An 18,191-nucleotide genomic window follows, 5' to 3' on the forward strand; every position below is an offset into this window, starting at 1 on the left:
TACCTATTATATATCTATTATATATCTATTATATACCTATTATATACCTATTATATACCTATTATATATCTATTATATACCTATTATATATCTATTATATACCTATTATATACCTATTATATACCTATTATATACCTATTATATATCTATTATATACCTATTATACATCTATTATATACCTATTATATACCTATTATATACCTATTATATATCTATTATATACCTATTATATATCTATTATATACCTATTATATACCTATTATATACCTATTATATATCTATTATATACCTATTATATATCTATTATATACCTATTATATATCTATTATATACCTATTATATACCTATTATATATCTATTATATGCCTATTATATATCTATTATATACCTATTATATATCTATTATATACCTATTATATATCTATTATATACCTATTATATACCTATTATATATCTATTATATATCTATTATATACCTATTATATATCTATTATATACCTATTATATACCTATTATATATCTATTATATACCTATTATATATCTATTATATATCTATTATATACCTATTATATACCTATTATATATCTATTATATACCTATTATATATCTATTATATACCTATTATATATCTATTATATACCTATTATATACCTATTATATATCTATTATATATCTATTATATACCTATTATATATCTATTATATACCTATTATATACCTATTATATATCTATTATATACCTATTATATACCTATTATATATCTATTATATACCTATTATATATCTATTATATACCTATTATATATCTATTATATACCTATTATATACCTATTATATATCTATTATATATCTATTATATACCTATTATATATCTATTATATACCTATTATATATCTATTATATACCTATTATATATCTATTATATACCTATTATATACCTATTATATATCTATTATATACCTATTATATATCTATTATATACCTATTATATACCTATTATATACCTATTATATATCTATTATATACCTATTATATATCTATTATATACCTATTATATATCTATTATATACCTATTATATATCTATTATATACCTATTATATATCTATGATATACCTATTATATATCTATTATATATCTATTATATACCTATTATATATCTATTATATACCTATTATATATCTATTATATACCTATTATATACCTATTATATATCTATTATATACCTATTATATATCTATTATATACCTATTATATATCTATTATATATCTATTATATACCTATTATATACCTATTATATATCTATTATATATCTATTATATACCTAATATATATCTATTATATACCTATTATATATCTATTATATACCTATTATATATCTATTATATATTATCTATTATATATCACTCTGAGTGCTGAGTGGCTGTAATCTGTCAGAGAGAAGCTGTGAAGCTCTGGCCTCAGTTCTCAGCTCCAACTCCTCCAGGCTGAGAGAGCTGGACCTGAGCACCAATGATCTGCAGGATTCAGGAGTGAGGCTGCTCCCTGCTGGCCTGCAGGAGCCACGCTGGAGTCTGGACACTCAGGTATGGAGAGACCAGCTGACCTCCCTGACAAGCTCTTCTACAAGGAGGACGCTCTACAACCATGTGGTCAATCGTACTGGGAGGCTGGGGAACGGGCTTTGTTGTTAGACGGCACATATGAAATGGATGGTTGGAGCTTCTTAATGTCCATGTTTCCCCGATCTAAGAGAACGTTTTGCTCTGACCGTCTTCTTCCCAGGGTGGAGCACAGTGGAGGGTGGAGGCTGAAAGCAGGGCTGAGGAAGTGTAGGTGTCTGTTTAGTTTGATTCATTCCTATTTCGATGGAAAGTCCACCCGCACAGCAGTACGGGACGATGTAGAAACCACTGATCTAGAAACCACTGATCCAGGAAACACTGATCTAGAAACCACTGATCCAGGAAACACTGATGTAGAAACTACTGATCTAGAAACCACTGATCCAGGAAACACTGATCTAGAAACCACTGATATAGGAAACACTGATCTAGAAACCATTGATCTAGAAACCACTGATCCAGGAAATACTGATCTAGAAACCACTGATATAGAAACCACTGATCCAGGAAACACTGATGTAGAAACCACTGATCTAGAAACCACTGATCCAGGAAACACTGATCTAGAAACCACTGATCTAGAAACCACTGATCCAGGAAACACTGATCTAGAAACCACTGATCTAGGAAACACTGATCTAGAAACCCCTGATCTAGGAAACACTGATCCAGGAAACACTGATCTAGAAACCACTGATCTAGAAACCACTGATCCAGGAAACACTGATCTAGAAACCACTGATCCATGCAACACTGATCTAGAAACCACTGATCTAGGAAACACTGATCTAGAAACCACTGATCCAGAAAACACTGATGTAGAAACCACTGATCTAGAAACCACTGATCCAAGAAACACTGATGTAGAAACCACTGATCTAGAAACCACTGATCCAGGAAACACTGATGTAGAAACCACTGATCTAGAAACCACTGATCCAGGAAACACTGATGTAGAAACCACTGATCTAGAAACCACTGATCCAGGAAACACTGATCTCGAAACCACTGATCTAGAAACCACTGATCTAGAAACCCCTGATCTAGAAACCACTGATCCAGGAAACACTGATCTAGAAACCATTGATCTAGAAACCACTGATCTAGAAACCACTGATCCAGGAAACACTGATGTAGAAACCCCTGATCTAGAAACCACTGATCCAGGAAACACTGATCTAGAAACCACTGATCTAGAAACCACTGATCCAGGAAACACTGATCTAGAAACCACTGATCCAGGAAACACTGATCTAGAAACCACTGATCTAGGAAACACTGATCTAGAAACCATTGATCTAGAAACCACTGATCTAGAAAGCACTGATCCAGGAAACACTGATGTAGAAACCACTGATCTAGAAACCACTGATCCAGGAAACACTGATCTAGAAACCACTGATCTAGAAACCACTGATCCAGGAAACACTGATCTAGAAACCACTGATCTAGAAACCACTGATCTAGAAACCACTGATCCAGGAAACACTGATGTAGAAACCACTGATCTAGAAACCACTGATCCAGGAAACACTGATGTAGAAACCACTGATCTAGAAACCACTGATCCAGGAAACACTGATCTAGAAACCACTGATCTAGAAACCACTGATCCAGGAAACACTGATCTAGAAACCACTGATCTAGAAACCACTGATCCAGGAAACACTGATGTAGAAACCACTGATCTAGAAACCACTGATCCAGGAAACACTGATCTAGAAACCACTGATCTAGAAACCACTGATCCAGGAAACACTGATGTAGAAACCACTGATCTAGAAACCACTGATCCAGGAAACACTGATCTAGAAACCACTGATCCAGGAAACACTGATCTAGAAACCACTGATCTAGAAACCACTGATCCAGGAAACACTGATCTAGAAACCACTGATCTAGAAACCACTGATCCAGGAAACACTGATGTAGAAACCACTGATCTAGAAACCACTGATCCAGGAAACACTGATCTAGAAACCACTGATCTAGAAACCACTGATCCAGGAAACACTGATGTAGAAACCACTGATCCAGGAAACACTGATGTAGAAACTACTGATCTAGAAACCACTGATCCAGGAAACACTGATCTCGAAACCACTGACCTAGAAACCACTGATCTAGAAACCTCTGATCTAGAAACCACTGATCCAGGAAACACTGATCTAGAAACCATTGATCTAGAAACCACTGATCTAGAAACCACTGATCCAGGAAACACTGATGTAGAAACCCCTGATCTAGAAACCACTGATCCAGGAAACACTGATCTAGAAACCACTGATCTAGAAACCACTGATCCAGGAAACACTGATCTAGAAACCACTGATCCAGGAAACACTGATCTAGAAACCACTGATCTAGGAAACACTGATCTAGAAACCATTGATCTAGAAACCACTGATCTAGAAAGCACTGATCCAGGAAACACTGATGTAGAAACCACTGATCTAGAAACCACTGATCCAGGAAACACTGATCTAGAAACCACTGATCTAGAAACCACTGATCCAGGAAACACTGATCTAGAAACCACTGATCTAGAAACCACTGATCCAGGAAAAACTGACCTAGAAACCACTGATCTAGAAACCACTGATCCAGGAAACACTGATGTAGAAACCACTGATCTAGAAACCACTGATCCAGGAAACACTGATGTAGAAACCACTGATCTAGAAACCACTGATCCAGGAAACACTGATCTAGAAACCACTGATCTAGAAACCACTGATCCAGGAAACACTGATGTAGAAACCACTGATCTAGAAACCACTGATCCAGGAAACACTGATCTAGAAACCACTGATCTAGAAACCACTGATCCAGGAAACACTGATGTAGAAACCACTGATCTAGAAACCACTGATCCAGGAAACACTGATCTAGAAACCACTGATCCAGGAAACACTGATCTAGAAACCACTGATCTAGAAACAACTGATCCAGGAAACACTGATCTAGAAACCACTGATCTAGAAACCACTGATCCAGGAAACACTGATGTAGAAACCACTGATCTAGAAACCACTGATCCAGGAAACACTGATCTAGAAACCACTGATCCAGGAAACACTGATCTAGAAACCACTGATCTAGAAACCACTGATCCAGGAAACACTGATCTAGAAACCACTGATCTAGAAACCACTGATCCAGGAAACACTGATGTAGAAACCACTGATCTAGAAACCACTGATCCAGGAAACACTGATCTAGAAACCACTGATCTAGAAACCACTGATCCAGGAAACACTGATGTAGAAACCACTGATCCAGGAAACACTGATGTAGAAACCACTGATCCAGAAACCACTGATCTAGAAACCACTGATCCAGGAAACACTGATGTAGAAACCACTGATCTAGAAACCACTGATCCAGGAAACACTGATCTAGAAACCACTGATCCATGCAACACTGATCTAGAAACCGCTGATCTAGGAAACACTGATCTAGAAACCACTGATCCAGAAAACACTGATGTAGAAACCACTGATCTAGAAACCACTGATCCAGGAAACACTGATGTAGAAACCACTGATCTAGAAACCACTGATCCAGGAAACACTGATGTAGAAACCACTGATCTAGAAACCACTGATCCAGGAAACACTGATCTCGAAACCACTGATCTAGAAACCACTGATCTAGAAACCCCTGATCTAGAAACCACTGATCTAGGAAACACTGATCTAGAAACCACTGATCCAGGAAACACTGATCTAGAAACCACTGATCTAGAAACCACTGATCCAGGAAACACTGATGTAGAAACCACTGATCTAGAAACCACTGATCCAGGAAACACTGATCTAGAAACCACTGATCCAGGAAACACTGATCTAGAAACCGCTGATCTAGGAAACACTGATCTAGAAACCACTGATCCAGAAAACACTGATGTAGAAACCACTGATCTAGAAACCACTGATCCAGGAAACACTGATGTAGAAACCACTGATCTAGAAACCACTGATCCAGGAAACACTGTTGTAGAAACCACTGATCTAGAAACCACTGATCCAGGAAACACTGATCTCGAAACCACTGATCTAGAAACCACTGATCTAGAAACCCCTGATCTAGAAACCACTGATCTAGGAAACACTGATCTAGAAACCACTGATCCAGGAAACACTGATCCAGGAAACACTGATCTAGAAACCACTGATCTAGAAACCACTGATCCAGAAAACACTGATGTAGAAACCATTGATCTAGAAACCACTGATCTAGAAACCACTGATCCAGGAAACACTGATGTAGAAACCACTGATCTAGAAACCACTGATCCAGGAAACACTGATCTAGAAACCACTGATCCAGGAAACACTGATCTAGAAACCATTGATCTAGAAACCACTGATCCAGGAAACACTGATCTAGAAACCACTGATCTAGAAACCACTGATCCAGGAAACACTGATGTAGAAACCACTGATCTAGAAACCACTGATCCAGGAAACACTGATCTAGAAACCACTGATCTAGAAACCACTGATCCAGGAAACACTGATGTAGAAACCACTGATCTAGGAAACACTGATCTAGAAACCACTGATCCAGGAAACACTGATGTAGAAACCACTGATCTAGAAACCACTGATCCAGGAAACACTGATCTAGAAACCACTGATCCAGGAAACACTGATCTCGAAACCACTGATCTAGAAACCACTGATCTAGAAACCCCTGATCTAGAAACCACTGATCTAGGAAACACTGATCTAGAAACCACTGATCCAGGAAACACTGATCTAGAAACCACTGATCTAGAAACCACTGATCCAGGAAACACTGATGTAGAAACCACTGATCTAGAAACCACTGATCCAGGAAACACTGATCTAGAAACCACTGATCCAGGAAACACTGATCTAGAAACCGCTGATCTAGGAAACACTGATCTAGAAACCACTGATCCAGAAAACACTGATGTAGAAACCACTGATCTAGAAACCACTGATCCAGGAAACACTGATGTAGAAACCACTGATCTAGAAACCACTGATCCAGGAAACACTGTTGTAGAAACCACTGATCTAGAAACCACTGATCCAGGAAACACTGATCTCGAAACCACTGATCTAGAAACCACTGATCTAGAAACCCCTGATCTAGAAACCACTGATCTAGGAAACACTGATCTAGAAACCACTGATCCAGGAAACACTGATCCAGGAAACACTGATCTAGAAACCACTGATCTAGAAACCACTGATCCAGGAAACACTGATGTAGAAACCACTGATCTAGAAACCACTGATCCAGGAAACACTGATCTAGAAACCACTGATCCAGGAAACACTGATCTAGAAACCATTGATCTAGAAACCACTGATCCAGGAAACACTGATCTAGAAACCACTGATCTAGAAACCACTGATCCAGGAAACACTGATGTAGAAACCACTGATCTAGAAACCACTGATCCAGGAAACACTGATCTAGAAACCACTGATCTAGAAACCACTGATCCAGGAAACACTGATGTAGAAACCACTGATCCAGGAAACACTGATGTAGAAACCACTGATCCAGAAACCACTGATCTAGAAACCACTGATCCAGGAAACACTGATGTAGAAACCACTGATCTAGAAACCACTGATCCAGGAAACACTGATCTAGAAACCACTGATCCATGCAACACTGATCTAGAAACCGCTGATCTAGGAAACCCTGATCTAGAAACCACTGATCCAGAAAACACTGATGTAGAAACCACTGATCTAGAAACCACTGATCCAGGAAACACTGATGTAGAAACCACTGATCTAGAAACCACTGATCCAGGAAACACTGATGTAGAAACCACTGATCTAGAAACCACTGATCCAGGAAACACTGATCTCGAAACCACTGATCTAGAAACCACTGATCTAGAAACCCCTGATCTAGAAACCACTGATCCAGGAAACACTGATCTAGAAACCATTGATCTAGAAACCACTGATCTAGAAACCACTGATCCAGGAAACACTAATCTAGAAACCACTGATCTAGAAACCACTGATCCAGGAAACACTGATCTAGAAACCACTGATCTAGGAAACACTGATCTAGAAACCATTGATCTAGAAACCACTGATCTAGAAAGCACTGATCCAGGAAACACTGATGTAGAAACCACTGATCTAGAAACCACTGATCCAGGAAACACTGATCTAGAAACCACTGATCTAGAAACCACTGATCCAGGAAACACTGATCTAGAAACCACTGATCTAGAAACCACTGATCCAGGAAACACTGATGTAGAAACCACTGATCTAGAAACCACTGATCCAGGAAACACTGATCTAGAAACCACTGATCTAGAAACCACTGATCCAGGAAACACTGATGTAGAAACCACTGATCTAGAAACCAATGATCCAGGAAACACTGATGTAGAAACCACTGATCTAGAAACCACTGATCCAGGAAACACTGATGTAGAAACCACTGATCGGGAGATGGTAGCTCAGGAGGTAGAGCTGGTGGTCTAGTAATCTAAAGGTTGCTGGTTGGATCCCAGGCTCCTGACCACTGATCTGCTCTAATTAACATGGATCTAGAAACCTAAATGCCTCATTTATCACTGAAGCCGTCTGTCATGACCAGTCAATAGCGCCGCCATCCTGGCACCGTTTACATTCTGCTCAGCGCACCTGGGGTAGCCTTCTAATACAAATTATATTTTAATATTCATAAACGTATTTGAACATTTGTGAGAAATGCCGGTTTTGTGCCGTGTCCTGAATCCTCCCTGATCTCCCAGTGTTTAGTTTTGTTTTTTAATGTTCTGTTTCCTTCTGGTCATTTTCTCAAGCCATGTCCTCAACCTCCATGTCATTTCAATATCTATTCATGTATTTGAACATTTCTTACAAATGCTGCTTTGGTGCCATCTGAGGCTGAAGTCTTGCTCTGCTGTGAGGGAGAAGGGATGGAAGCTTGTGGGGAGAACAATACTTATAACTTATAACTTATAACTTATGACATAACTTCTATATGTACAGTCATATGTCAGTAATCATTCTTTATTCAGTACAAAACCCCGTCCTATAGTGAGACACCGCAGCAAGATGGAGGAGGAGGAGGATGAGGAAGAGGAGATGGAGGAGGAAGAGGAAGAGGAGATGGAGGAGGACGAGGAAGAGGAAGAGGAGATGGAGGAGGAAGAGGAAGAGGAGATGGAGGAAGAGGAAGAGGAGATGGGGGAGGAAGAGGAAGAGGAGATGGAGGAGGACGAGGAAGAGGAAGAGGAGATGGAGGAGGAAGAAGAAGAGGACGGAAGGAGGGATGAAGGGTTAAGCTCTTTTTTGAGATTTGGAGGAAGAGTCACTCAGTAAAAGAGGGTCAGGTCACTTGGTTCCTTTTGGTTCCGTTTGGTTCCGTTGGTTCAGTTGGTTCTGTTGGTTTTGTTTGGTTCAGTTGGTTCAGTTGGTTCCATTTGGTTCAGCTGGTTCTGTTGGTTTCGTTTGGTTCAGTTGGTTCTGTTTGGTTCACTTGAATCTGTTGGTTCCGTTTGGTTCAGTTGGTTCTGTTTGGTTCAGTTGGTTCCGTTTGGTTCAGTTGGTTCTGTTTGGTTCAGTTGGTTCTGTTGGTTCCGTTTGGTTCAGTTGGTTCTGTTGGTTCCGTTTGGTTCAGTTGGTTCCATTTGGTTCAGTTGGTTCAGTTGGTTCAGTTGGTTCAGTTGGTTCTGTTTGGTTCAGTTGGTTCAGTTGGTTCCATTTGGTTCAGTTGGTTCAGTTGGTTCCGTTTGGTTCAGTTGGTTCTGTTTGGTTCAGTTGGTTCTGTTGGTTCCGTTTGGTTCAGTTGGTTCTGTTGGTTCCGTTTGGTTCAGTTGGTTCCATTTGGTTCAGTTGGTTCAGTTGGTTCAGTTGGTTCAGTTGGTTCCATTTGGTTCAGTTTATTCATTTGGTTCCGTTTGGTTCAGTTGGTTCTGTTTGGTTCAGTTGGTTCCGTTTGGTTCAGTTGGTTCTGTTGGTTCCGTTTGGTTCAGTTGGTTCAGTTGGTTCAGTTGGTTCAGTTGGTTCCATTTGGTTCAGTTTATTCATTTGGTTCCGTTTGGTTCAGTTGGTTCAGTTGGTTCCGTTGGTTCCATTTGGTCAGTTTGTGTTCTCTAAGTTGTTGTGGATGGTACATGGGTCTCTGGGGTCTCTGCCACACGTAGGGTTTAGGGAGGGAGACAGAGTCTTTCTTGCTGTGGTTCGCCAACATGGCCAGAGCTTTTTTTTATGCAGAGGAACAAGAAGTTCGCAGGCCAGAAGTATAAAAAATACGACTACTACTACAAATAATAATAATGATGGTGATGATGATGTTTCGGGTGCAGGAGGAAGCCGTTCCCCTCTCAGGTTCTTGGTCGTCTGACGAGTCCATGCACCGATGCCCTCTACGACACATGAAGAAAGACACATTAAGAAGACACATTAAGAAAGACACATTAAGAAGACACATTAAGAAAGACACATTAAGAAGACACATTAAGAAGACACATTAAGAAAGACACATTAAGAAGACACATTAAGAAGACACATTAAGAAGACACATTAAGAAAGACACATTAAGAAAGACACATTAAGAAGACATATTGAGAAAGACACATTAAGAAGACACATTAAGAAAGACACATTAAGAAGACACATTAAGAAAGACACATTAAGGAAGACACATTTAGAAGACACATTAAGAAGACACATTAAGAAGACACATTAAGAAAGACATATTAAGAAGACACATTAAGAAGACACATTAAGAAGACACATTAAGAAAGACATATTAAGAAGACACATTAAGAAGACACATTAAGAAGACACATTAAGAAGACACATTTAGAAAGACACATTAAGAAGACACATTTAGAAGACACATTAAGAAAGACATATTAAGAAAGACACATTTAGAAGACACATTAAGAAGACACATTTAGAAAGACACATTTAGAAAGACACATTTAGAAGACACATTAAGAAGACACATTTAGAAAGACACATTTAGAAAGACACATTAAGAAAGACACATTAAGAAGACACATTAAGAAAGACACATTAAGAAAGACACATTAAGAAGACACATTAAGAAAGACACATTAAGAAGACACACTAAGAAAGACACATTAAGAAAGACACATTAAGAAGACATATTAAGAAAGACACATTAAGAAGACACACTAAGAAAGACACATTAAGAAAGACACATTAAGAAGACATATTAAGAAAGACACAATTAGAAAGACACATTAAGAAGACATATTAAGAAAGACACATTAAGAAAGACACATTAAGAAGACACATTAAGAAAGACACATTAAGAAGACACACTAAGAAAGACACATTAAGAAAGACACATTAAGAAGACATATTAAGAAAGACACAATAAGAAAGACACATTAAAAAGACACATTAAGAAAAGCACATTAAGAAAGACACATTAAGAAGACACATTAAGAAAGACACATTTAGAAAGACATATTCAGAAGACACATTAAGAAAGACACATTTAGAAGACACATTAAGAAGACACATTAAGAAAGACACATTAAGAAGACACATTAAGAAAGACACATTAAGAAGACACATTAAGAAAGACATATTAAGAAGACACATTAAGGAGACACATTAAGAAAGACACATTAAGAAAGACATATTAAGAAGACACATTAAGAAGACACATTTAGAAAGACACATTAAGAAAGACACATTAAGAAGACACATTAAGAAAGACATATTAAGAAGACACATTAAGAAAGACACATTAAGAAGACACACTAAGAAAGACACATTAAGAAAGACACATTAAGAAGACATATTAAGAAAGACACATTAAGAAGACACACTAAGAAAGACACATTAAGAAAGACACATTAAGAAGACATATTAAGAAAGACACATTAAGAAAGACACATTAAGAAGACATATTAAGAAAGACACATTAAGAAAGACACATTAAGAAGACATATTAAGAAAGACACATTAAGAAACACATATTCAGAAGACACATTAATAAAGACACATTTAGAAGACACATTAAGAAGACACATTAAGAAGACACATTAAGAAGACAGATTAAGAAAGACACATTAAGAAGACACATTAAGAAGACACATTAAGAAAGACACATTTAGAAAGACATATTCAGAAGACACATTAAGAAAGACACATTAAGAAGGACACATTAAGAAGACACATTAAGAAGACACATTAAGAAAGACATATTAAGAAGACACATTAAGAAAGACACATTAAGAAAGACATATTAAGAAGACACATTAAGAAGACACATAAAGAAAGACACATTAAGAAAGACATATTAAGATAGACACATTAAGAAAGACACATTAAGAAGACATATTAAGAAAGACACATTAAGAAAGACATATTAAGAAAGACACATTAAGAAGACATATTAAGAAGACACATTAAGAAAGACATATTCAGAAGACACATTAAGAAAGACACATTTAGAAGACACATTAAGAAGACACATTTAGAAAGACACATTAAGAAAGACATTTTAAGAAGACACATTAAGAAGACACATTAAGAAAGACACATTAAGAAGACACATTAAGAAGACACATTTAGAAAGACACATTAAGAAATACACATTAAGAAAGACATATTAAGAAAGACACATTAAGAAAGACACATTAAGAAAGACACATTAAGAAAGACATATTAAGAAAGACACATTAAGAAGACACATTAAGAAGACACATTAAGAAAGACATATTAAGAAGACACATTAAGAAAGACACATTAAGAAAGACATATTAAGAAGACACATTAAGAAAGACACATTAAGAAAGACATATTAAGAAAGACACATTAAGGAAGACACATTAAGAAAGACACATTAAGAAAGACACATTAAGAAAGACATATTAAGAAAGACACATTAAGAAAGACACATTAAGAAGACACATTAAGAAAGACATATTCAGAAGACACATTAAGAAGGACACATTAAGAAGACACATTAAGAAGACACATTAAGAAAGACACATTAAGAAAGACACATTAAGAAAGACACATTAAGAAAGACATATTAAGAAGACACATTAAGAAGACACATTAAGAAAGACACATTAAGAAGACACCCTAAGAAAGACACATTAAGAAAGACATATTAAGAAGACACATTAAGAAAGACACACTAAGAAAGACACATTAAGAAAGACATATTAAGAAGACACATTAAGAAGACACATTAAGAAAGACATATTAAGAAGACACATTAAGAAGACACATAAAGAAAGACACATTAAGAAAGACATATTTAGATAGACACATTAAGAAAGACACATTAAGAAGACATATTAAGAAGACACATTAAGAAAGACATATTAAGAAGACACATTAAGAAAGACATATTAAGAAAGACACATTAAGAAAGACACATTAAGAAAGACATATTAAGAAGACATATTAAGAAGACACATTAAGAAAGACATATTCAGAAGACACATTAAGAAAGACACATTTAGAAGACACATTAAGAAGACACATTTAGAAAGACACATTAAGAAGACACATTAAGAAAGACACATTAAGGAAGACACATTTAGAAGACACATTAAGAAGACACATTAAGAAAGACATATTAAGAAGACACATTAAGAAGACACATTAAGAAAGACACATTAAGAAAGACACATTAAGAAGACACATTAAGAAGACACATTTAGAAAGACACATTAAGAAAGACACATTAAGAAATACACATTAAGAAGACACATTAAGAAGACTAATTAAGAAAGACACATTAAGAAAGACACATTAAGAAGACACATTAAGAAGACACATTAAGAAAGACACATTAAAAAGATACATTAAGAAAAACACATTAAGAAAGACACATTAAGAAGACACATTAAGAAGACACATTAAGAAAGACACATTTAGAAAGACATATTCAGAAGACACATTAAGAAAGACACATTTAGAAGACACATTAAGAAAGACACATTAAGAAAGACATATTCAGAAGACACATTAAGAAAGACACATTTAGAAGACACATTAAGAAAGACACATTAAGAAGACACATTAAGAAGACACATTAAGAAGACACATTTAGAAAGACACATTAAGAAGACACATTAAGAAAGACACATTAAGAAAGACACATTAAGAAGACACATTAAGAAAGACACATTAAGAAGACACACTAAGAAAGACACATTAAGAAAGACACATTAAGAACACACATTAAGAAAGACACATTAAGAAGACACACTAAGAAAGACACATTAAGAAAGACACATTAAGAAGACATATTAAGAAAGACACATTTAGAAAGACACATTAAGAAAGAGACATTTAGAAGACACATTAAGAAGACACATTAAGAAAGACATATTAAGAAGACACATTAAGAAGACCCATTAAGAAGACACATTTAGAAAGACACATTAAGAAGACACATTTAGAAGACACATTAAGAAAGACATATTAAGAAAGACACATTTAGAAGACACATTAAGAAGACACATTTAGAAAGACACATTAAGAAGACACATTAAAAAGACACATTAAGAAAAGCACATTAAGAAAGACACATTAAGAAGACACATTAAGAAAGACACATTTAGAAAGACATATTCAGAAGACACATTAAGAAAGACACATTAAGAAAGACACATTAAGAAGACACATTAAGAAAGATACATTAAGGAAGACACATTTAGAAGACACATTAAGAAGACACATTAAGAAGACACATTAAGAAGACACATTAAGAAAGACACATTTAGAAAGACATATTCAGAAGACACATTAAGAAAGACACATTTAGAAGACACATTAAGAAGACACATTTAGAAAGACACATTTAGAAAGACACATTAAGAAAGACACATTAAGAAGACACATTAAGAAAGACACATTAAGAAAGACACATTAAGAAGACACATTAAGAAAGACACATTAAGAAGACACACTAAGAAAGACACATTAAGAAAGACACATTAAGAACACACATTAAGAAAGACACATTAAGAAGACACACTAAGAAAGACACATTAAGAAAGACACATTAAGAAGACATATTAAGAAAGACACATTAAGAAGACACACTAAGAGAAACACATTAAGAAAGACACATTAAGAAGACATATTAAGAAAGACACATTAAGAAGACACACTAAGAAAGACACATTAAGAAAGACATATTAAGAAGACACATTAAGAAAGACACATTAAGAAAGACATATTAAGAAGACACATTAAGAAGACACATAAAGAAAGACACATTAAGAAAGACATATTAAGATAGACACATTAAGAAAGACACATTAAGAAGACATATTAAGAAGACACATTAAGAAGACAAATTAAGAAAGACACATTAAGAAAGACACATTAAGAAGACACATTAAGAAGACACATTAAGAAATGCACATTTAGAAAGACATATTAAGAAGACATATTAAGAAGACACATTAAGAAAGACATATTCAGAAGACACATTAAGAAAGACACATTTAGAAGACACATTAAGAAGACACATTTAGAAAGACACATTAAGAAGACACATTAAGAAAGACACATTAAGGAAGACACATTTAGAAGACACATTAAGAAGACACATTAAGAAAGACATATTAAGAAGACACATTAAGAAGACACATTAAGAAAGACACATTAAGAAGACACATTAAGTAGACACATTTAGAAAGACACATTAAGAAAGACACATTAAGAAAGACACATTAAGAAGACACATTAAGAAGACACATTAAGAAAGACACATTTAGAAAGACATATTCAGAAGACACATTAAGAAAGACATATTAAGAAAGACACATTAAGAAGACACATTAAGAAGACACATTAAGAAAGACACATTAAGAAGACACATTAAGAAGACACATTAAGAAAGACACATTTAGAAAGACATATTCAGAAGACACATTATGAAAGACACATTAAGAAGGACACATTAAGAAGACACATTAAGAAGACACATTAAGAAAGACATATTAAGAAGACACATTAAGAAAGACACATTAAGAAAGACATATTAAGAAGACACATTAAGAAGACACATAAAGAAAGACACATTAAGAAAGACATATTAAGAAAGACACATTAAGAAAGACACATTAAGAAGACATATTAAGAAGACACATTAAGAAAGACATATTAAGAAGACACATTAAGAAAGACATATTAAGAAAGACACATTAAGAAAGACACATTAAGAACGACATATTAAGAAGACACATTAAGAAAGACACATTAAGAAAGACATATTAAGAAGACACATTAAGAAAGACACATTAAGAAAGACATATTAAGAAAGACACATTAAGGAAGACACATTAAGAAAGACACATTAAGAAAGACACATTAAGAAATACACATTAAGAAAGACACATTAAGAAAGAGACATTAAGAAGACACATTAAGAAGACACATTAAGAAAGACACATTAAGGAAGACACATTTAGAAGACACATTAAGAAGACACATTAAGAAAGACATATTAAGAAGACACATTAAGAAGACACATTAAGAAGACACATTAAGAAAGACACATTAAGAAAAACACATTAAGAAAGACACATTAAGAAGACACATTAAGAAAGACACATTAAGAAGACATATTAAGAAGACACATTAAGAAGACACATTAAAAAGACACATTAAGGAAAACACATTAAGAAAGAAACATTAAGAAGACACATTTAGAAAGACATATTCAGAAGACACATTAAGAAAGACACATTTAGAAGACACATTAAGAAGACACATTAAGAAAGACACATTAAGAAAGACACATTAAGAAAGACATATTAAGAAGACACATTAAGAAGACACATTAAGAAAGACACATTAAGAAAGACACATTAAGAAGACACATTAAGGAGACACATTAAGAAATGCACATTTAGAAAGACACATTAAGAAAGAGACATTTAGAAGACACATTAAGAAGACACATTAAGAAAGACATATTAAGAAGACACATTAAGAAGACACATTAAGAACACACATTAAGAAGACAAATTAAGAAAGACACATTTAGAAAGACACATTAAGAAGACACATTTAGAAAGACACATTAAGAAGACACATTTAGAAGACACATTAAGAAAGACATATTAAGAAAGATACATTTAGAAGACACATTAAGAAGACACATTTAGAAAGACACATTTAGAAAGACACATTAAGAAGACACATTAAGAAGACACATTAAGAAAGACACATTAAGAAGACACACTAAGAAAGACATTAAGAAAGACACATTAAGGAAGACACATTAAGAAAGACACATTAAGAAAGACACATTAAGAAATACACATTAAGAAAGACACATTAAGAAAGAGACATTAAGAAGACACATTAAGAAGACACATTAAGAAAGACACATTAAGGAAGACACATTTAGAAGACACATTAAGAAGACACATTAAGAAAGACATATTAAGAAGACACATTAAGAAGACACATTAAGAAGACACATTAAGAAAGACACATTAAGAAAAACACATTAAGAAAGACACATTAAGAAGACACATTAAGAAAGACACATTAAGAAAGACATATTAAGAAGACACATTAAGAAGACACATTAAAAAGACACATTAAGGAAAACACATTAAGAAAGAAACATTAAGAAGACACATTTAGAAAGACATATTCAGAAGACACATTAAGAAAGACACATTTAGAAGACACATTAAGAAGACACATTAAGAAAGACACATTAAGAAAGACACATAAAGAAAGACATATTAAGAAGACACATTAAGAAAGACACATTAAGAAAGACACATTAAGAAGACACATTAAGGAGACACATTAAGAAATGCACATTTAGAAAGACACATTAAGAAAGAGACATTTAGAAGACACATTAAGAAGACACATTAAGAAAGACATATTAAGAAGACACATTAAGAAGACACATTAAGAAGACACATTAAGAACACACATTAAGAAGACAATTTAAGAAAGACACATTTAGAAAGACACATTAAGAAGACACATTTAGAAAGACACATTAAGAAGACACATTTAGAAGACACATTAAGAAAGACACATTAAGAAGACATATTAAGAAAGACACATTAAGAAAGACACATTAAGAAGACACATTAAGAAAGACACATTCAGAAGACACACTAAGAAAGACATTAAGAAAGACACATTAAGAACACACATTAAGAAAGACACATTAAGAAGACACACTAAGAAAGACACATTAAGAAAGACACATTAAGAAGACATATTAAGAAAGACACATTAAGAAAGACACATTAAGAAGACATATTAAGAAAGACACATTAAGAAAGACACATTAAGAAGACATATTAAGAAAGACACATTAAGAAAGACACATTAAGAAGACACAATAAGAAAGACACATTAAGAAGATACATTAAGAAAAACACAATAAGAAAGACACATTAAGAAGACACATTAAGAAAGACACCTTAAGAAGACACATTAAGAAAGACACATTAAGAAGACACATTAAGAAAGATACATTAAGGAAGACACATTTAGAAGACACATTAAGAAGACACATTAAGAAGACACATTAAGAAAGACACATTAAG

The sequence above is a fragment of the Zeus faber genome (assembly GCF_960531495.2).
Source record: "Zeus faber genome assembly, chromosome: 16".
Lineage (NCBI taxonomy): Eukaryota > Metazoa > Chordata > Actinopteri > Zeiformes > Zeidae > Zeus > Zeus faber.